At 40.0% G+C, this 23,032-nt stretch overlaps 1 protein-coding gene across 1 annotated transcript in view; it reads left to right on the forward strand.

The window, feature by feature from the left end:
* Positions 1–211: 211 nt before the first annotated feature.
* The window catches only part of PNOC (prepronociceptin), a 102,362-nt gene continuing 79,541 nt past the window's right edge, over positions 212–23,032 (forward strand). The window contains exon 1 of the mRNA XM_072143847.1: positions 212–388. The gene's annotated coding sequence lies outside the window, so the exon portion shown is untranslated. The remainder of the gene's footprint in view (positions 389–23,032) is intronic.

A 23,032-nucleotide genomic window follows, 5' to 3' on the forward strand; every position in this document is an offset into this window, starting at 1 on the left:
CCATGGGAGAAGATTGTAGTTAATGGTCTGATGCACACAATGACATCTCGTGATTGCAAAGACGATCCATGTGGTGCCATAGACAAAGGCGGTCACTGCGCCACTCGGTTTTTTTTTATATGGGGGGGGGAGATCACTGTCCAAGCCGGAGATGTCCTGTATGGAGAGTCGCAGTGACGCTGTTTCTTACTTTAAGATAGGGAAGAGGTAGGTGGAATATCGTTGGTGTTCCTCTGCAAGACAGGCAGGAAGCATGAGGGGGTGGATACGCATACTAGCAATGTGAGTGCCGGAGAGGTGGGGGAGCCTATGTGTATAAATATACCACAGTGAACGGTGGAGCAGTCACATATCAATAGACGTCCGGAGACTGGAGACACTCACAGAGGTAAGACTGACTATAACCTCCATCATCCGGGAGATCATTATAGGGCTGTGTGTGTCACTATAGATTCTGTATGTGCACATCTACGCAGGGGGATCTCTTCTTTGTTTGTGCTCTGACTCTTAGAAACTTTTTTCCTTTAATTTTTGCAACATTTTTGGAATTTTTTTTTACCTGTATGTTGTTCCAGGAATAAGTTCTGGTTATATACTGGGATAGGGGGGGGCACACTGTATACATTGTTGCGGCTGCATTGATACATTGTCTGCAGAGATTGCTTTATCGGAGGCGACGGCAAACAAGGTTGCAAATGTTACGTCTCCGAAATGGTAACAGTGTTGCAGGTTATAGGATTGTGTTTAAATATGTGAACCCCCCCTCTGTTTTTGAGGCAAACGGAGAGAAACGAGCCATCAGGAGGACAGGTGTAGCGCGCTGTTCTTCCTTTGCCTCCGCTGTGTCCGTAGTGATCCTGTCTGTGCACACACAGATAACACCTTGATGCCTTTCATCCATTGAAGGCAGATTACAGGGGCTCGCAGATTAATGCTCGGCAGCGCAGCTGACACTCCAAACTGGCAGATAACGTGGTTGTGGAGAAAGGACGAGCACGTGGCTGCTGGAAACACTCTGTTGTGATGCAAATTCCTGGATGCTCCGGCTGGATGTGTGATATTTCTGCTGCTGCTGATGATGAGAGGAACGAGCTGTCGCCTGCAGACACAGGGCTAGAGGTCTGCAACAGGAGCCGAGCAGCAGATACGAGACAGACAGTCCTCCGGCCGCCTGCACAAAACTTCCCTGCGCTCCACGGAGAAGCAGAAATATCCAACCGATTATTACACAGCCTGGAAATGTAGATAATATGCAGATAGTCCACGTAGAATACTCATACCTGCACTAATGATACATATTATTTATTATCAGGAAATGTTGTTAATTTGAATATTTTAGTCGCATCTACACAAAACTTTTATTTTATAGTATTGTTTCTTTTTGTATTATTATGATTTCGGGCAGTTACAAAATCGATGTTATTACCGATATTAAATACTTTCTCGTCATTTTTGTTTCTTATGAAGGCTTTTTTTTAAATAATATTTTATGTATTTATTATTTTGCATGTTTTTTTTCTCGCTAAATTTTGCATGACTTCGTTTTATCAGCGCGAGTTGATATGTTTGGGTGATTTTGATTGGTGGAAATGTGTATTTTGTATTTGTATAGTTGCTGCTGGTAATGACTCATTGTGAATTCTATGCATTGGCATCTTAAAAGGTGTTTCATTCAATTTTACAGAAGTTTTGCTGTTGATATTATAATTATATATGATCATATTTTCTTTACATGATGATCGGTAGGAGTAATTATACCTTTACATTTCAATTATGATTATTAATAATTAATATTTGACCCATTGTTGTTGATTATTATCAATACTTTATATATACTTATATATATATATATATATATATATATATATATATATATATATATATAGATAGATAATTAACATTATTGATACAATCCTTTTTTATTTTGTAATATATTTAGACAAAACAATGTCATAATTATCTTTTGTTAATATTATTAATTGCAATTAATTTAATCAATCAATGAATAAATTACATTTAATTATTATGAATATTACATATATACAGTTGGTCCCCGGGTTACATACAAGATAGGGACTGTAGGTTTGTTCTTAAGTTGAATTTGTGTGTAAGTCGGAACTGTATATTTTATCATTGTAATCCCAGCCAGAACTTTTTTGGTCTCTTTGACAATTGGATTTTAAAAATGTTGGGTTGTCATAAGAATCAGGATTAACACTAAAGCTTCATTACAGACACCTGTGATAACTGTTACAGCTGATTATTGTAGCCTAGGACTAAAGTACATGAACTTACCAACATCCAGAGGTCCGTTTGTAACTAGGGGTCGTATGTAAGTCGAGTGTTCTTAAGTAGGGGACCGCCTGTATTTTAATATATTTGTAATATTACATATATTATTATATTATTCCATATTCATATAATTGTAATTATTATATACTATTTATAAACTGCAATTTGTATCAATTAGAGATTTTTACTATTATACCTCATTATGGTTTCTAGTGCACTATAGCTTATATTTAATCACTTTATTTATTAGTATGATAATTATTACTTGGCTTTGGCCACTAGTGACCGGATGACCTATGTCATTGCATGTTGTTGGTCTTCTTCTGAGCTTATAGTGATCTAAAAGAAACAGCCCACCTAATTCTATAAAAAGGGTCATACATGGACGCGTCCCTCAATATACACAATTTTGGGATGTGCATTGATTTGTGGTAGATATCAACACGAGGAGAAAGAAAGATCAAAAACTATCCAACCAGCGTGGTAGGTTTGGTAGGAACTGATTTCCACAATCTGAAGTTGACAACTATAAGATCATAAGGACCCTGAATGATATCGTCACATCTCTGGAGTCAACTTTGTTGTCTTCTCCTTTGTCTCGTTGATGGTCTTGATTTGGGAAGGTGCAGTAGACCCGTCCTTTCAGTAGGTCCACAATGTCATAAGACGTGAGGTACCAACCCATCTCCGTGTTGTAGGTCGGTTCATTAATATAGTGGATACAAAGGATCTGGGAAAGATCTAAGCCAGTGATGGCGAACCTTTTAGAGCCCGAGTGCCCAAACTAGAACCAAACCTTTTGAGTCCTGTCTGGAAACTCTGTGCTGGGGTGATGGCCTGTGTGCCCACAAGGAGTGCTCCGAGTGCCACCTCTGGCACCCGTGCCATAGGTTCGCCATCACTGATCTAAACCAAGGAGAGGGGACTTGGTTGATGATGATGACCAATGTCCTCTATGATAAACATACAAACTGTATCCAAAATCTTCATGAAATTGCAGGATAAATACTTTTGCTCTTTCATTCTTAATGAAGTCTTCTAAGTTTTGTTCTTTGGTTCACCCTTAAGCTGGTTTCTAATGACCTTTGAGTGGTTCATACCTGTAGACAGTCACTTTTTGTCAAAAGGTTGCCCATGGATAAGGTGATGGCAGTGTCCCACAGGGAACCATAGTGATAAACTGTAATTTGTAGAACATTCTAAAAGAAAGTATTCAGTTTCTCTACAGCGCCACCACTGGTGAAATAAGGTATTGCGTAGAATCCTTTAAAATCAATGAATTAGCTCTTAGAAATGAGGGTCCTACAGAATAACTTTGGATATTTTTACACATAGAACTGCATGGCTTTTTATATTTATATTTTTGACCCCAAAATATCATCAAAAGACGCACATTGAAATAAAGTGACAACATATATTGAGAAGAATGCCTTTAAAAGGATTTTCCTAGAAGATGACATTACCTGTAAAGCTATAAAAGGGGTCACTAAAGTAAAAGTTATGTTTTCCCTTGTGCTCTGGTGTAGGGACCAGTAGGGACTGATGTCCTGGTGTAGGGACTGATTGGCTGAACCTCATATATTGCTTCCTGTTGTATTGGGTGACGCCCACAAAGTCCAATACATCAGAACCCAGATTTAGGCCCCTTTCTATGTAGGTTTATCTTAATTCAAACCTCATTTTAGAAGGGTAGGATATTTATAAAGTAGAATACCCCTTTAAGAGGGACCCTGAAGGCAATAGATTATAATAGTCCAGTAAGAAGAGCGGCTGATGTCTGACTATCAATGCTTCTGGACCTCCTGTCCATCACCCCATTGAGGTGCAATCCAATCAGTACCTCCCTATTGTAAAAGGCTGATAAAAGAGAACAGTAGCTTGTAGTCACCTGTCCTATTGTCAACCCAAATGGTTGCAAATAACAAAATGCATTGCACTGACTTGTTGTACTATAAGTCTCTCCCAGAACAATAGACTATATCCCTATATATCTGTCCTTCCTATACCCCCAGGGAGAAAGACTGAGGACACTGGATGGAGTTATCTGCTGTAGAGTCAGACTTTCTCCCACAATAATGGCAGGACAGTCAGTAATAGACTATCACTACAGATGAGCGAACATACTCGTCCGAGCTTGATGCATGTTCGAGCATTAGCGTACTCGAAACTGCTCGTTGCTCGGACGAATACTTCGCCCGCTCGAGAAAATTGCAGCTCCCGCCGTTTTGCTTTTTGGCGGCCAGAAACAGAGCCAATCACAAGCCAGGAGACTCTGCACTCCACCCAGCATGACGTGGTACCCTTACACATAGATAGCAGTGGTTGGCTGGCCAGATCAGGTGACCCTGGGATAGACTAGCCGCTGCCCGCGCTGCTCGGATCATTCTGTGTCTGGATGCCGCTAGGGAGAGAGCTGCTGCTGCTCAGGGAAAGCGTTAGGCTGTTCTATTAGAATAGTGTTAGGCAGGAGTGATTCTACAACAACCCAACAGTCCTTCTTAGGGCTACAATAACGTTATACTTTTTTTTTTTTATTTGCTTGTGGCTGGGCTTGCTGGCACTAGTAGTGCAGCTAGTACCATATTGTGAGGAATTTGCAGGGGGAGTTGCTACCGTTGTGTTTAGCTCTTAGTGACACACATATCCACCTCAAACACCAAAGTGGGACAATTTATTAGGGGTTTGAGTAGAATTAGGCAGAGTCTGCTGATTTATTTATTTTTTTACCTTTATTTCATTTTATAGCTCAAACTCATCTTGCAAAGCAGTGTGCTCTCATTGTAGGCTACAAAATAGCCATAGGAGAACCCCAACGGCTTACTTAGGCCTACAATAGCGTTATATTTTCCTTTTTTTTGTTTGCTTGTGGCTGGGCTTGCTGGCACTAGTAGTGCAGCTAGTACCATACTGTGAGGAATTTGCTGGGAGACTTGCTACCGTTGTGTTTAGCTCTTAGTGACACGCATATCCACCTCAAACACCGAAGTGGGACAATTTATTAGGGGTTTGATTAGAATTAGGCAGAGTCTGCTGATTTTTTTTTTTTTTTACCTTTGTTTCATTTTATAGCTCAAAGTCTTCAGGCACAGCACAAAATCCAGTTGTGTGCTGTCAGTGTAGGTTAGAAACTAGCCATAGCAATAGGATAGCATCGTTTTGTTAAAAAATAAATAAAAATTAAAAAAAAATAAACACAAAAAAAAAAATTAAAAGTTTACACTTTAATTTGGAAAATGTTGAACCCGAGGGCTAGGGGTAGAGGACGAGGGCGTGGACGTGGGCGTCCAACTACTGCAGGGGTCAGAGGCCGTGGCCCTGGGCGGGGTGAGACACCACCTGCTGATGAGGGAGCAGGGGAACGCCGCAGAGCTACACTCCCTAGGTTCATCATGTCTCAAGTTACTTGGACTCGTGGTAGAGCACTGTTGAGGCCAGAACAGTGCGAAGAGGTGATGTCGTGGATTGCGGACAATGCTTCTAGCCATTTGTCCACCAGTCAGTCTTCCACGCAGTCCACCCATGTCACCGAAATCAGCACTCCTCCAGCTCCTCCACCTCAGCCTCCTTCCCCCCAGTCTGCCCCCTCCCAGCAAAATTTGGCATTTGAACCGGCATACTCTGAGGAACTGTTTTCTGGACCTTTCCCACAGTCACAAACCACTTGTCCGGTTGCTGCTGAGCAATTTTCCGATGCCCAGGTTTTCCACCAGTCGCAGTCTGTGGGTGATGATGACATTATTGACGTAGTGGAAGAAGTGTGTAAAGAGGTGTCGGACGATGAGGAGACATGGTTGTCAGACAGTGGTGAAGTTGTTGTCAGGGCAGGAAGTCCGAGGGGGGAGTAGACTGAGGGATCGGAGGATGATGAGGTGACAGACCCAAGCTGGGTTGATAGGCCGGGTGAACACAGTGCTTCTGAGACGGAGGCGAGTCCTATAGCAGAACAGGTTGGAAGAGGCAGTGGTGGGGCCAGACGGAGAGGCAGGGCCAGAGCTGGTGCATCAGCTACAAATGTTGCCCGTAGTCAAGCTCCCGTGGCGAGGGCTAGATTTTCAGAAGTCTGGAGGTTCTTTAAAGAAACACCGGATGACCGACGGACTGTGGTGTGCAACCTGTGCCAAACCAGGATCAGCAGGGGTTCCACCACTACTAGCTTAACTACCACCAGTATGCGCAGGCATATGAATGCTAAACACCCCACTCAATGGCACCATGCCCGATCACCTCCGGCCGGGCACACCACTGCTCCTTCCCCTGTGTCATCTGCTAGTCAGCCCCCTGCCCCGGCCCAAACACCTCCCGTGCGAAAACCCCATCTTCGCCTCCACGATCCTCCACAGCATCCACCAGCGTTCAGCTCTTCATACCCCAGACGCTGGAGTGCAAAAGGAAGTATAGCGCAACCCACCCACACGCCCAAGCCCTCAACGTCCACATCTCCAAGTTGCTTAGCCTGGAGATGCTGCCCTATAAGCTGGTAGAGACCGAGGCCTTTCGAAACCTCATGGCGGCGGCCGCCCCTCGGTATTCGGTCCCCAGCCGCCACTACTTTTCCCGATGTGCCGTCCCAGCCCTGCACAAGCACGTGTCAGAGAACATCATCCGTGCCCTGACCAACGCCGTTTCTGACAAGGTCCACCTAACCACGGACACGTGGACGAGTGGCAGCCTCCTTCCTCCAGGGCCTCCAGGGCCACTATATATCGCTGACGGCACATTGGGTTAACTTGGTGGAGGCTGGGACTGAGTCTGACCCTGGGGCTGGTCATATACTGCCGACGCTGAGGATTGCGGGGCCTACCTCGGTCCAGGTCTCAAAGGCCTCAAAGGCCTACTATGCCTCCATGTTATCCAGAGCTTACCAGCAGCACAGAGCGATTGTAGACTGCCAGATGTCAACTTCCACCAGAACTGGTAGTCAGGTCAGTCAGCTTCCTCAAGTCTACAATGAGGAGTGGACGTGGATGTCTGATATCTGTCAGGTGCTGAGTAACTTTGAGGAGTCAACACAGATGGTCAGTGGCGATGCCGCCATCCCGCTGCTTGGCCTGTTGAAAAACTCTCTGATCAGCATGAAGTCGGAAGCTTTGCGCTCGTCACAAGAGACGGGGGAAGAAGATTCCCTTGTTGATAGCCAAAGCACCCTCAGGTCTGTTTCTCAGCGCATATCGGAGGAGCTGGAGGAGGATGAGGAGGAAGAGGAGGAGAATGTTGGCGAGACAGAAGAGGGGAGCATTGTTCAGTCCTTCACTGTTCAGCGTGTATGGGCAGAAGAAGAGGAGTTGGAGGAGTTGGAGGAGGAGGAAATGGGCAGTCAGGCCAGTGAGGGGAGTGAATTCTTGCGCGTTGGAACTCTGGCGCATATGGCAGATTTCATGCTAGGCTGCCTATCCCGTGACCCTCGCGTTCAAAGAATTTATTCCAGCACCGATTACTGGGTATTCACTCTCCTGGAGCCACGGTACAAGCAAAATCTTTACACTCTCATCCCTGGAGCGGAAAGGCGTGTGAGAATGCATGAATACCAGCAGGCCCTGGTGCACAAGCTGAAACAGTATTTCCCTTCTGACAGCGCTAGCGGCAGAGTGCGTAGTTCTGCGGGACAAGTAGCGAGGGAGAGTAGGCGAGCAGGCAGCTTGTCCAGCACTGGCAAGGGTACGCTTTACAAGGCCTTTGCCAGTTTTATGTCACCCCAGCAAGATACTGTCACCTGTCCCCAGTCTCGGCAGAGTAGGGCTGATCTTAACAGAAAGATGGTGAGGGAGTACGTAGCTGACCATACCATCGTCCTAAATGATCACACAGCTCCCTACAACTACTGGGTTTCAAAGCTGGACATGTGGCACGGACTGGCGCTGTACGCCTTGGAGGTTCTTGCCTGCCCTGCCGCTAGCATCTTGTCCGAGCGGGTTTTCAGTGCAGCTGGTGGCATCATCACCGATAAGCGTACACGCCTGTCGACTGACAGCGCTGACAGGCTGACGCTTATCAAGATGAATAAAGCCTGGATTTCTACGGATTTTCATTCTCCACCAGGTGAAAGAAGCTCAACCTGAATAATTTATCCACTCCTCCTCCTCCTCATTGTCCTCCTTCTCCTCCTCTTTGTACACTAAAGCAGAGGAAACTGGCTATTTTTTGCCAGGGCCAACTGGCTCTAGCTATAGTACTCTATGTATTTAATTTTTCTGGAGGGCCACCTACCCGGTCCTCTGTTTTAAGAAATTTTTGGGAGTGGCACATACAGGCACTCAATCTATTTAATTTTTCTGGAGGACCACCTACCTGCTCCTCTGGTTTGAAAACTTTTTTGGACTGCCACATACAGGCACTATCCAAATTAAATTGTCTCCATAGCAGCCTCCACATGTCGTCTTTTTAGCTGGCTCCACACGTTATCTCCATTGCTACCTCCACACGTCATCGCCATAGCTGCCTCCAAAAGTCGTCCATATAGCTGCCTCCATACATCGTCCCCTTAGCAAACGAGCTGTGTCAGGCAGAATTTTGGGTTGTTTTCATGGATTCCACATCAAACTTGTTAACTTTGTCGCCACCCTGCTGTGTAATCCACAAAATATACTGGCAAACTTTTATCATTTACCAATATTATTTCAGCGCTTCTTGCGCATCTGTTTACATTCCCCTCACCCGCCATATCCTAAACTTATAAGAACGCTACTACACTTGATCTTATACAAAAGGTTCTTAGAAGTGCTGTTTGGGGAGTAGCCGAGAGACAGGGGCTTAGATTGGCGAAAGCTCGCCTGGCAGCGGAGCGCCAGCTCCATGCCAAGATCCAACTAACATAGTTTTAACTGCAGCACCTTTAATCTACTACTAGTTCACTGCCTCCATACATGGTTCCCTTATCAAACGAGCTGTGTCAGGCAGAATTTTCAGGTGTTTCACCAGATACATAGTGGAACTCGGCCCATCTGTCGCCGCCATGCTGGAGACCTGAAGTTGCAATCATAGCAGCGCAGTATGGATGCCCCATACTGTCGCTCTTAATCATGGAACCTTTTCCGAAAAAACAATTAAAAATAGAACCACTATGCTATTCCATTATTCCTAGGTGAAATATTCAAATGACCCGGCCTGCTTTGAAAATTATAATTTTTTCAAAGTAAATGCTTCTGGCCCCCAGGCCCATTTTGGGTGGGGAGGAGCCGAGAGACAGGGGCTTGGACAGGTGAAAGCTCGCCTGGCAGTGGACCGCCAGCTCCATCCCAAGATTAGGCAGCCTCAGAGGCATCCATGCATGCTGCCCCTGCTGTTTCCTGTCCATTTTGCCTCCACGATCCTCCACAGCGTCCACCAATATCTCATTTCAACTCTCTATACCCCAGACGCTGGAGCACGAGAGGATATGCAGCACATCATCCCCTTATCAAACGAGCTGTGTCAGGCAGAATTTTCAGGTGTTTCACCAGATACATAGTGGAACTCGGCCCATCTGTCGCCGCCATGCTGGAGACCTGAAGTTTCAATCATAGAAGCAATATGGATGCCCCATACTGTCACTCTTAATCATGGAAGTCGTCTCCATGGCTGCCTCCACATGTCGTCCCCTTATCAAAAGAGCTGTGTCAGGCTCATTTTTCAGGTGTTTCACCAGATACGTTATGGAACTTGGTCACTATGTCGCCACCATGCTGTGTTATCGACTAAATATACCGTCAACCTTTTGTTCACATAGGACATCATTTCAGCGCTTCTTGCTCACCTCCTTTGGTTCCTCTCTGCCACCCATTGGTTTGAAGCCTGAGTCCATTTAGGGTATGTCGCCATGACACTCTCTAGCCTGCCACTGCTGCCGCTGCCGCTGCATGCCGTCCCCTATAGTGTCAGGGTCAATTATTGGATGTTTTAGATGCTATCTCGCCTCATTCGGTCACTCTGTCATGGCCATGCTGTTGCCCATAATTTTGGCATAATGGTGCGATTAAGCAGCCTCAGAGGCATCCATGCATGCTGCCCCTGCTGTTTCCTGTCCATTTCCGTGGTGTTTCCATCCTTTTCTGAGGTTCCCAGGTGTTTGGCCAAGCTTCCCTGTGCAGACCCTTGGTCCCCTTGAAAAATGCTCGAGTCTCCCATTGACTTCAATGGGGCTCGTTATTCGAGACGAGCACTCGAGCATCGGGAAAAGTTCGTCTCGAATAACGAGTACCCGAGCATTTTAGTGCTCGCTCATCTCTAACTATCACCTATCCAATAGTCAGCCCTTACTAACTTGCCTGGCTGATAACAGAGAACAATAGAATGCATGCAGTGTTAAGATAAAATGTCATATAAACTTCTACTCATCCATGTCTCGTACCCAAGACACTACAGAAGCTGTGACCCAGAGACTCCCAGTCCTGGTGCCATGTAGTCCTGCTGGTGTCCTGCTGGTTTCCTGCTGGTGTCCTGCTTTCCGACACATGACATGTACTTACATACATAGACAGACCCCGTGTATCCGCAGACTGTTCTGTGCATTACTGACTCCATTCTCAAGAATAATTCAGATCTCATATCTATCTCATATCTATCTCATATCTATCTCATATCTATCTATCTATCTATCTCATATCTATCTCATATCTATCTATCTATCTATCTATCTATCTATCTATCTCCTATCTATCTCCTATCATTCTCCTATCTATCTATCTATCTATCTATCTCCTATCTATCTATCTATCTATCTATCTATCTATCTCATATCTATCTATCTCCTATCTATCTCCTATCTATCTATCTATCTATCTATCTATCTATCTATCTATCTATCTCCTATCATTCTCCTATCTATCTATCTATCTATCTATCTATCTATCTCATATCTATCTATCTCCTATCTATCTCCTATCTATCTATCTATCTATCTATCTATCTATCTATCTCATATCTATCTATCTATCTATCTATCTATCTATCTATCTATCTATCTATCTCATATCTATCTGTCTATCTGTCTATCTATCTCATATCTATCTATCTATCTCCTATCTATCTATCTCGTATCTATCTATCTATCTATCTATCTATCTATCTCATATCTATCTGTCTATCTGTCTATCTATCTATCTATCTATCTATCTATCTATCTATCCCATATCTATCTATCTATCTATCTATCTCATATCTATCTATCTATCTCCTATCTATCTCCTATCTATCTATCTATCTATCTCATATCTATATCTATCTATCTCCTATCTATCTCCTATCTATCTATCTATCTCATATCTATCTATCTATCTCCTATCTATCCCATATCTATCTATCTATCTATCTATCTATCTATCTATCTCATATCTATCTATCTATCTCCTATCTATCTCCTATCTATCTATCTCATATCTATCTATCTATCTATCTCCTATCTATCCCATATCTATCTATCTATCTATCTATCTATCTATCTATCTATCTATCTATCTATCTATCTATCTATCCCATCTCTAGCTCATATCTATCTATCTCCTATCTATCTATCTATCTATCTATCTATCTATCCATCTCATATCTATCTATCTATCTATCTATCTCATATATATCTATATATCTATCTCCTATCTCCTATCTATCTATCCATCTCATATCTATCTATCTATCTATCTATCTCATATCTATCTATCTCATATCTATCTATCTATCTCATATCTATCTATCTCATATCTATCTATCTATCTATCTATCTATCTATCTATCTATCTCATATCTATCTATCTATCTAGTATAGAGAAAGCGGGCAGCACTCCGTTGTAGATAAAAGTAAAAAAGTGTCTTTATTCCATAGTGAGCAACTGTGACAGCGACGTTTCGGCTCTGCAAGAGCCTTTCTCAAGCCCTTGAGAAAGGCTCTTGCAGAGCCGAAACGTCGCTGTCACAGTTGCTCACTATGGAATAAAGACACTTTTTTACTTTTATCTACAACGGAGTGCTGCCCGCTTTCTCTATACTATTACTGGAGGACCTGAGGCCCGGTCCTAGGTTGCCTGCACCCAATTTTCTTTTTCTTTTTCTCTGAAGGTTTGTGCTGCTTGGACTTTCTTTTTGTATCTATCTATCTATCTATCCATCTCATATATATCTATCTATCTATCTATCTATCTCCTATCTATCTATCTCATATCTATCTATCTATCTATCTCATATCTATCTCTCTATCTATCTATCTCATATCTATCTCTCTATCTATCTATCTCACATCTATCTCTCTATCTATCTATCTCATATCTATCTATCTATCTATCTATCTATCTATCTATCTCATATCTATCTATCTATCTATCTATCTATCTATCTATCTATCTATCTATCTATCCCATATCTAGGTATTTCATACCTTCTTTTTTCCACATTGTCTGTCTTTCTGTCTATGGCGCTCTTACTGCGCTGTGCTCGATACGCTTGATAGAACCAAAATACAATTCCGTCTCATTTTCTCCTGGCAGATTAGATAAATTGTGTTTAAACCAAAATGAATTGGATTTTATTGAAACTAATGTCACCATTACTGTGCACACAGTTTCTCCATCTTGCAGGTAGAAAGTTCTATGAAAACAAGAACAAGAGCCACACAGAGCACATAACAAAAGTCCACTCTCCTCCTATGGTCGGGTAGTAAGAGCTCGCCTTACAGAGACTTTGCCAGTTAAAGCCACCTTGCACCCCACTGAGGGATTCTGGGAAATATACCAAATATGTTTTAAAGAATGGAATAAGGAAAACTGCCTCTTTTGGCTACCTCGTAAGGCAGCTCCGTTATTATCAAGCATGACTTTCAAGAAGCCTAATAACATGATCTGGGAATAAAGCCAAACCAGTAGATCTATTCCAAAAGGAATGGAGTTGGGAATCTCTTCCTTCTGTAATATATATACTGGTTTGGCTTTAATTCTGTATCATGTCATTAGGCTTCTTGAAAGTCATGCTTGATAATAAGGGAGCTGCCTTTCAAAGTACCAAAAATAGGCAATGTTTTCCTTATCCTATCCTGAAAAACATATTTGCATATTTCCCAGACTCTTTTCCTTGGTGATCCTGGAGGCATCCATTGTATCTCCACCAACTAAACTTACAAGAACTACAAGGTTAGAGCTCTCAGAATGGGTCAGACATAAAGTAGCCACCTCCTACTGCATGCATTTTGTGTTTACTGCTCTACGACTTACCCTAACCATACCCTAGCCTTACAGACTAACCAGTCATAACCCAATCCCATCCTATCAATTACTTAGTCTACACTGAGCAATCAATGCTGTTAGCTTCAGTAACCAATAGACTAATTTTACTTTATACTGCCACATGGGTGGTCCCAGACCTGGACCACCCACCCAACAGCTAAGGTCCTAATATCAGGAGCTATTGAATATATATATATATATTTCTTAGACCTTTAAGAAATGGGGGGAACCAAGTGGGCATAGAGTATCATAGAAGTACAGACACCAGCACAACTCTAGAAAAGGGGGCGGTAGAGACTATGGGGCTCATTTACTTACCTGGTCCTGTTGCGATCCAGCGGTGCGTTGTCCGACGTGGATTCAGGTTCTGCTGGGATTCACTAAGGTCGTGCGCCCGATATCCACTAGGTGTCACTGCTGCGCTGAGGTCCGCGGGAGTTCACCTTCTTCTTCCCGGTGCATGTGAGTGCCTGATCTTGCGACCCATTTAGTTTTTTAAAGTCTGTGGTTTTTCTAAATCCATCGGGTTGTCCGACGGCCACGCCCCCCCCCCCCCCATTTCTGTCGCGTGAAAGCCGGTGTGATTGTGCCAAAATCCAATTGCGTGCGCCAAAATCCCAGCGGAATTCGGCACGAAACTGAAAAATTCGGGAAACCCGACGAAAGTGCGGCCGCGGAGCCCTTAGTAAATGAGCCCCTATGAGTCTCCAGGCGAGACACGGGTATTGCACATGTTGGACTTGCTTTCTTCAGTAGCTTCTTCTTAGATGGAGTCATTTCTAACGAGACAAACCTTTAATGATGAGGTTGATTCATGGAAGAATATGGAGAAAACTGAGTTTCGTAAGAATAGAACCGGAACGTTTGAGGAACACCTTCTGCGGGAACTAATGAAAACCCCCCCAAAGCTTATCTCCCTCCATGCCGGCCCCCTAGATCAGTCATGTCCCCACCCGTATCAATATTGAGTTAGTCCGGTAATTAGGCAATCAATCTAGACCTTTGAGTTCCTCTCCCTTCTCGTGACCCGCGTTGCCCCTGTCTGGCTGAGTCTTGGCTGATTTGCGTTATGACGTCTGGAGCTAATGTCCTGAGACATTTACATCATCGTCCCTGTGATTAACATTCACTTTTTACTCTACGTGATCCCACCCTGGATAATGGTCTACCGGAGCCTCATCCCGTGACCGGCGGACTGCATCGCTCAGGATAACAGCCGTGACATCTTTCATCCGACTGCGGAATTATTTTAGCATTTGTTTTTACATCTGACAGAATTAAGTAAAGCGAGACCTTTCCCGGATCCATCAGAATCTTCTATTTGACCGAATTATCCGGAGAAATTGCGACAAAGGCTTCCGCTCCTTTCATATGCCGCAGCAGTGGAAAGAAGAGGTTATAGATAATAACACAGTATGAAGCCCCCACCTTCATTAGGAACAGGAAATCAACCATCAAAATCTATTTTCATACATGTGTTATCCATGGCCTCCTTCCTTCTAAAATCAACTTTTAAAATTATGCTAATAAGCCATAAAGCTCTGGGGGGAATTACTGGAGACCCTCCTCGCTGTTGCTTCACACTGTCCCCACCCTTCCCACTGTGTGAGATTACAGCAAGCAGATGGAGGGGGAAGTGCTGAGGGAGCAGGGAGAAACAGAGTAACAGCCTGTGAAGCTACAACATGGAGGGCTCTGGTAACGCAGAGTAAGAGCGATTCTTACTCATTAGCATCATTTTAAAAGTTGATGTTAGAAGGAAGGAGACCATGGATAACACATATAAGAAGATACCACAGTCCCGGTGCCCGGATCTATGAGTAATGTCCCGGGTTTATCATGATGGATTAAGAGCAAAAGTATTTTTGAACATTTTTTGGATTTCTAATAACTAGGCCTTATTTTTTATCAATCTCGTGGTATTTGAGTGTTTTTTTGGCTCTTTGTTGTCATGGTGGGACTCATTAGTCCATGGAAATTTTAGAGGATTTTCATGTAATGTATTTCATACAATTGTGTGGGACCCCAGGGACAAGGAGTTTGGGGGACCCTACACAGTGGTGGGATGTACTTGGTCTCCTGGTCTGATTCTTAAAAAGAGAAAATAAAACTCTGGTCCAGGGAATCGAGGAGATGTGAGATGATGACCGGTGTGCTGCTCACTGTATTGGCGGCCTGGGGATGCCAATACGATTTAAAGTTGTGGCACCATAAATAAGAATAGACTCTGTAGAGTGAAATTATCAATTATTATGTGGGGGGAGTGCCCAGAATTTGGGTAATTAAATACTAATACTAAATCCACCACAGCCTGGGCCTTCTAAAAGAATGATGTCTACATAAAGCACCTCTATATTCAGGGTCGGCCCCAGGTCTCAGTGGGCCCCTTTGCAATGAACCCACGTGGCACCATTAATAATTCCGAAACTAAAACTGTCTCCTGTTCCCCTAAAATATTCCCTAGTTTATCATCCCAAACAGCCCCCTCATGGTTACTATATATAAAGCCCCCTCACTATGGATTCCTTATGCACAGCCTTATGTGGGCCCCCAGTAGCCCTGGGCCCTGGCACTTCTTGCCCCGGTATGCCCAGTGCTGGCGCCAACCCTGTCTACTGTACATCAACAATATCGGCTTTTGATAAAGTTCCTGGGCCACATTTATCACTTGTTTTTTCTGTTGTTTTTGCGCCTTTTCGCTTAGGCGCACCGTTTATGCGCCCGTTTTGCGATTAAACGTCAAATTAGCCGCGCAGCACAAATAACCACCTTTCCCTCATCTATCGTTCAATTCCAGATGTTTTGCTGCGCCTAATGATATTCATCACGTGCGACTTTTGCATTTAGGCGCAAAAACGGGCGCAAAAACACTCCAGCCCGAAGGTGGCGTTATCTGAGAAGAAAGCACTGAGCCCCTTTGCAGAACAGCTCATTTCTAGCAGCAGAGCTCAGCCAGACACTGGAACATATAATAGATACATTAGATACATTACAGACAGGAGCTGCAGACTCTATTTACAGTTCATCACCTTCTATTTACAAAATATTCTGCAAAACCTGAGCTCACAGCAAGAGAGAAGAGAAGTTTGCAGCAGCTTGCAGATACTACAAACAAGTGTCCCCCATGTAATTCTGCACAGTATCTGAGGGGGATATTGTGCAGAATTAGAGGGGTGCAGCAGGAGACCAGCATTGGGGGATCCCCTCCAGGAGAAGCCCCTGCTGAGGAGGTCACTGGGTGCTGGGTGTCACACACCTGGGTGCTGCTGAGGAGGTCACTGGGTGCAGGGTGTCACACACCTGGGTGCTGCTGAGGAGGTCACTGGGTGCAGGGTGTCACACACCTGGGTGCTGCTGAGGAGGTCACTGGGTGCTGGGTGTCACACACCTGGGTGCTGCTGTGAGTGTTCTCTTCATTCTGGGCTGTGGGAGAAGCAGAGAGGAGCTTGTAGGAGGATCACATGTAAGTGCCCGAATCTAACATTGCGCCTAAACTGCGCCTAAACTGTGTTAAAGTAAAGTGATTAATAAGAGGCAGAAAATATACTTATCACAGATGGTTGTAGCTTGTGATAATTCTGCCAAAACAGTGCGCCAGAATTTAGGCGCAACTACTACACTTAGGCGCACAAAAGTGATAAATGTGCCCCCCTGACTTTGAAAAATAATTGGCTTGTCCACTGAGGATTTCAGTAATATATGAGATAAGTAGACGATAGATGATAGATAGAATATAGATAGATAGGATATAGATAGATAGATAGGAGATGATAGATAGATATATAGATAGATAGGAGATAGATAGATAAATATGAGATAGATAGATATGAGATAGATAGGAGATAGATAGGAGATAGATAGATAGATATGATATAGATAGATAGATAGATAAATATGAGATAGATAGATATGAGATAGATAGATAGATAGATAGATATGAGATAGATAGATAAATATGAGATAGATAGATATGAGATAGATAGATAGATAGATAGATAGATAGAAGAAGTAAAATCCAAGTCAGCACAATCTTATGGACTCCTAATAAGGAGGGGTGCAGCGCCCACAAAGGTTCTGGCTTGATCCTCTTGTAGCTAAATAAAGTAAAAAGCGGGCAGCACTCCATGGTTCAAAATTTCAAAATAAAAGGTGAACTTTATTGAACAATTGTTCAATAAAGTTCACCTTTAATTTTGAAATTTTGAACCATGGAGTGCTGCCCGCTTTTTACTTTATTTAGATAGATAGATAGATAGATAGATATGAGATAGATATATAGATAGATAGATATGAGATAGATAGATAGATAGATAGATAGATAGATAGATAGATAGATAGATAGATAGATAAATATGAGATAGATAGATATGAGATAGATAGATAGGAGATAGATAGATAGATATGAGATAGATAGGAGATAGATAGATAGATAGATAGATAGATAGATAAATATGAGATAGATAGATATGAGATAGATAGATAGATAGATAGATATGAGATAGATAGATAAATATGAGATAGATATGAGATAGATATATAGATAGATAGATAGATATGAGATAGATAGATATGAGATAGATAGGAGATAGATAGATAAATATGAGATAGATAGATATGAGATAGATAGATAGATAGATAGATATGAGATAGATAGGAGATAGATAGATATGAGATAGATAGGAGATAGATAGATAGATAGATAGATAGATAGATAGATATGAGATAGATAGATATGAGATAGATAGATATGATATAGATAGATAGATATGAGATAGATAGATATGAGATAGATAGATATGAGATAGATAGGAGATAGATATGAGATAGATAGGAGATATATAGATATGAGATAGATAGATATGAGATAGATAAATATGAGATAGATAGATATGAGATAGATAGATAAATATGAGATAGATATGAGATAGATATATAGATAGATAGATAGATATGAGATAGATAGATATGAGATAGATAGGAGATAGATAGATAAATATGAGATAGATAGATATGAGATAGATAGATAGATAGATAGATATGAGATAGATAGGAGATAGATAGATATGAGATAGATAGGAGATAGATAGATAGATAGATAGATAGATAGATAGATAGATATGAGATAGATAGATATGAGATAGATAGATATGATATAGATAGATAGATATGAGATAGATAGATATGAGATAGATAGGAGATAGATATGAGATAGATAGGAGATATATAGATATGAGATAGATAGATAGATAGATAGATAGATAGATAGATAGATAATAGATAGATAGATAGATAGGAGATAGATAGATAGATAGGAGATAGATGGATAAATAGGAGATAGGAGATAGATAGATAGATAGATAGATAGATAGATAGATATGAGATAGATATGAGATAGATAGATATGAGATAGATAGATAGATATATATGAGATAGATAGATATGAGATAGATAGATGGATAGATGGATGGATAGATAGATAGATAGATAGATATGAGATAGATAGATGGATAGATGGATGGATAGATAGATAGATAGATAGATATGAGATAGATATGAGATAGATAGATAGATATGAGATAGATAGATGGATAGATGGATGGATAGATAGATAGATAGATAGATATGAGATAGATAGATGGATAGATGGATGGATAGATAGATAGATAGATAGATATGAGATAGATATGAGATAGATAGATAGATATGAGATAGATAGATATGAGATAGATAGATATGAGATAGATAGATAGATAGATAGATAGATATGAGATAGATAGATAGATAGATATGAGATAGATAGGAGATAGATATGAGATAGATAGATAGATAATAGATAGATAGATAGGAGAAAGATAGAAGATAGGAGATAGATAGATAGATATGAGATAGATAGATGGATAGATGGATGGATAGATAGATAGATAGATAGATAGGAGATAGATAGATAGATATGAGATAGATAGGAGATAGATAGATAGATAGATATGAGATAGATAGATGGATAGATAGATAGATATGAGATAGATAGGAGATAGATAGATAGATAGATAGATAGATAGATAGATAGATAGATAGATATGAGATAGATAGATAGATATGAGATAGATATGAGATAGATAGATAGATAGATAGATAGATATGAGATAGATAGATGGATAGATGGATGGATAGATAGATAGATATGAGATGGATATGAGATAGATAGATATGAGATAGATATGAGATAGATAGATATGAGATAGATATGAGATAGATAGATAGATAGATAGATAGATAGATATGAGATAGATATGAGATAGATAGATAGATAGATAGATAGATAGATAGATAGATAGATATGAGATAGATATGAGATAGATAGATAGATATGAGATAGATCGATAGATGGATAGATATGAGATAGATAGATATGAGATAGATAGAAATGAGATAGATAGATAGATAGATAGATAGATAGATAGATAGATATGAGATAGATAGATAGATATGAGATAGATAGGAGATAGATAGATAGATAGATAGATATGAGATAGATAGATGGATAGATAAATATGAGATAGATAGGAGATAAATAGATAGATAGATAGATAGATAGATAGATAGATAGATAGATAGATAGATATGAGATAGATAGATAGATAGATAGATAGATAGATAGATAGATATGAGATAGATAGATGGATAGATAGATAGATATGAGATGGATATGAGATAGATAGATATGAGATAGATAGATATGAGATAGATATGAGATAGATAGATAGATATGAGATAGATAGATAGATAGATATGAGATAGATAGATAGATGAATAGATATGAGATAGATAGATAGATAGATAATAGATAGATAGATAGTAGAAAGATAGAAGATAGGAGATAGGAGATAGATAGATAGATAGATAGATAGATATGAGATAGATAGATAGATAGATATGAGATAGATAGGAGATAGATAGATAGATAGATAGATAGATAGATAGGAGATAGATATGAGATAGATAGATAGATAGATATGAGATAGATCGATAGATGGATAGATATGAGATAGATAGATATGAGATAGATAGATATGAGATAGATAGATAGATAGATAGATAGATATGAGATAGATAGATAGATATGAGATAGATAGGAGATAGATAGATAGATAGATAGATAGATATGAGATAGATAGATGGATAGATAAATATGAGATAGATAGGAGATAGATAGATAGATAGATAGATAGATATGAGAAAGATAGATAGATAGATAGATAGATAGATATGAGATAGATGGATAGATAGATAGATAGATAGATAGATAGATAGATAGATAGATAGATATGAGATGGATATGAGATAGATAGATATGAGATAGATATGAGATAGATAGATAGATAGATAGATAGATATGAGATAGATATGAGATAGATAGATATGAGATAGATGGATAGATGGATAGATATGAGATAGATAGATATGAGATAGATAGATATGAGATAGATATGAGATAGATAGATAGATAGATAGATATGAGATAGATAGATAGATAGATGGATAGATATGAGATAGATAGATAGATAATAGATAGATAGATAGGAGAAAGATAGAAGATAGGAGATAGATAGATAGATAGATAGATATGAGATAGATAGATAGATAGATAGATAGATAGATAGATAGATAGATATGAGATAGATAGGAGATAGATAGATAGATAGATAGATAGATAGATAGATAGGAGATAGATAGGAGATAGATAGATAGATAGATAGATAGATAGATATGAGATAGATAGATAGATAGATATGAGATAGATAGATGGATAGATAGATAGATATGAGATAGATAGATAGATAGATATGAGATAGATAGATAGATAGATATGAGATAGATATGAGATAGATAGATAGATAGATAGATAGATAGATAGATAGATAGATAGATATGAGATAGATAGATAGATAGATAGATAGATATGAGATAGATATGAGATAGATAGATAGATAGATAGATATGAGATAGATATGAGATAGATAGATAGATAGATAGATAGATAGATATGAGATAGATCGATAGATGGATAGATATGAGATAGATAGATAGATATGAGATAGATAGATATGAGAGAGATAGATATGAGATAGATCGGAGATAGATAGATAGATAGATAGATATGAGATAGATAGATGGATAGATAGATAGATAGATAGATAGATAGATAGATAGATAGATACAGAAAAAGGAAAATCCAGAGCAGCACAGCAACCTGGATGGGTGCAACGTCCTTGACCCTCTGGCTAGAGCGTCCTCCAATATAGTCTTTCCAAAAACAGGCAGCACTCCAAAGTAGTAGTAAAATAGTGGGGGGTGTCTTGGAATAAAGACACCCCCCACTATTTTACTACTACTTTGGAGTGCTGCCTGTTTTTGGAAAGACTAGATAGATAGATAGATAGATATGAGATGGATATGAGATAGATAGATAGATAGATAGATATGAGATAGATAGATAGATAGATATGAGATAGATATGAGATAGATCGATAGATGGATAGATATGAGATAGATAGATATGATGGATAGATATGAGATAGATAGATAGATAGATAGATATGAGATAGATAGATAGATAGATGGATAGATATGAGATAGATAGATAGATAATAGATAGATAGATAGGAGAAAGATAGAAGATAGGAGATAGGAGATAGATAGATAGATAGATAGATATGAGATAGATAGATAGATAGATAGATAGATAGATAGATAGATAGATAGATAGATATGAGATAGATAGATAGATAGATAGATATGAGATAGATAGGAGATAGATAGATAGATAGATAGATAGATATGAGATAGATAGGAGATAGATAGATAGATAGATAGATAGATAGATAGATATGAGATAGATAGATAGATAGATATGAGATAGATCGGAGATAGATAGATAGATATGAGATAGATAGATGGATAGATGGATGGATAGATAGATAGATAGATATGAGATAGATAGATAGATAGATAGATATGAGATAGATAGATAGATATGAGATAGATTTGAGATAGATAGATAGATAGATAGATATGAGATAGATATGAGATAGATAGATAGATAGATAGATAGATATGAGATAGATAGATAGATAGATAGATAGATATGAGATAGATAGATAGATAGATAGATATGAGATAGATAGATAGATAGATATGAGATAGATAGATAGATAGATAGATATGAGATAGATATGAGATAGATAGATAGATAGATAGATATGAGATAGATATGAGATAGATAGATAGATAGATAGATAGATAGATAGATATGAGATAGATCGATAGATGGATAGATATGAGAAAGATATGAGATAGATAGATGGATAGATATGAGATAGATAGATATGAGATAGATATGAGATAGATAGATATGAGATAGATAGATAGATAGATAGATAGATAGGAGATAGATAGATAGATAGATATGAGTTAGATAGATATGAGATAGATAGATAGATGGATAGATATGAGATAGATAGATAGATGGATAGATATGAGATAGATAGATAGATAGATAG

This window comes from Engystomops pustulosus, chromosome 3, assembly GCF_040894005.1.
Source record: "Engystomops pustulosus chromosome 3, aEngPut4.maternal, whole genome shotgun sequence".
NCBI classification, from domain to species: Eukaryota; Metazoa; Chordata; class Amphibia; order Anura; family Leptodactylidae; genus Engystomops; species Engystomops pustulosus.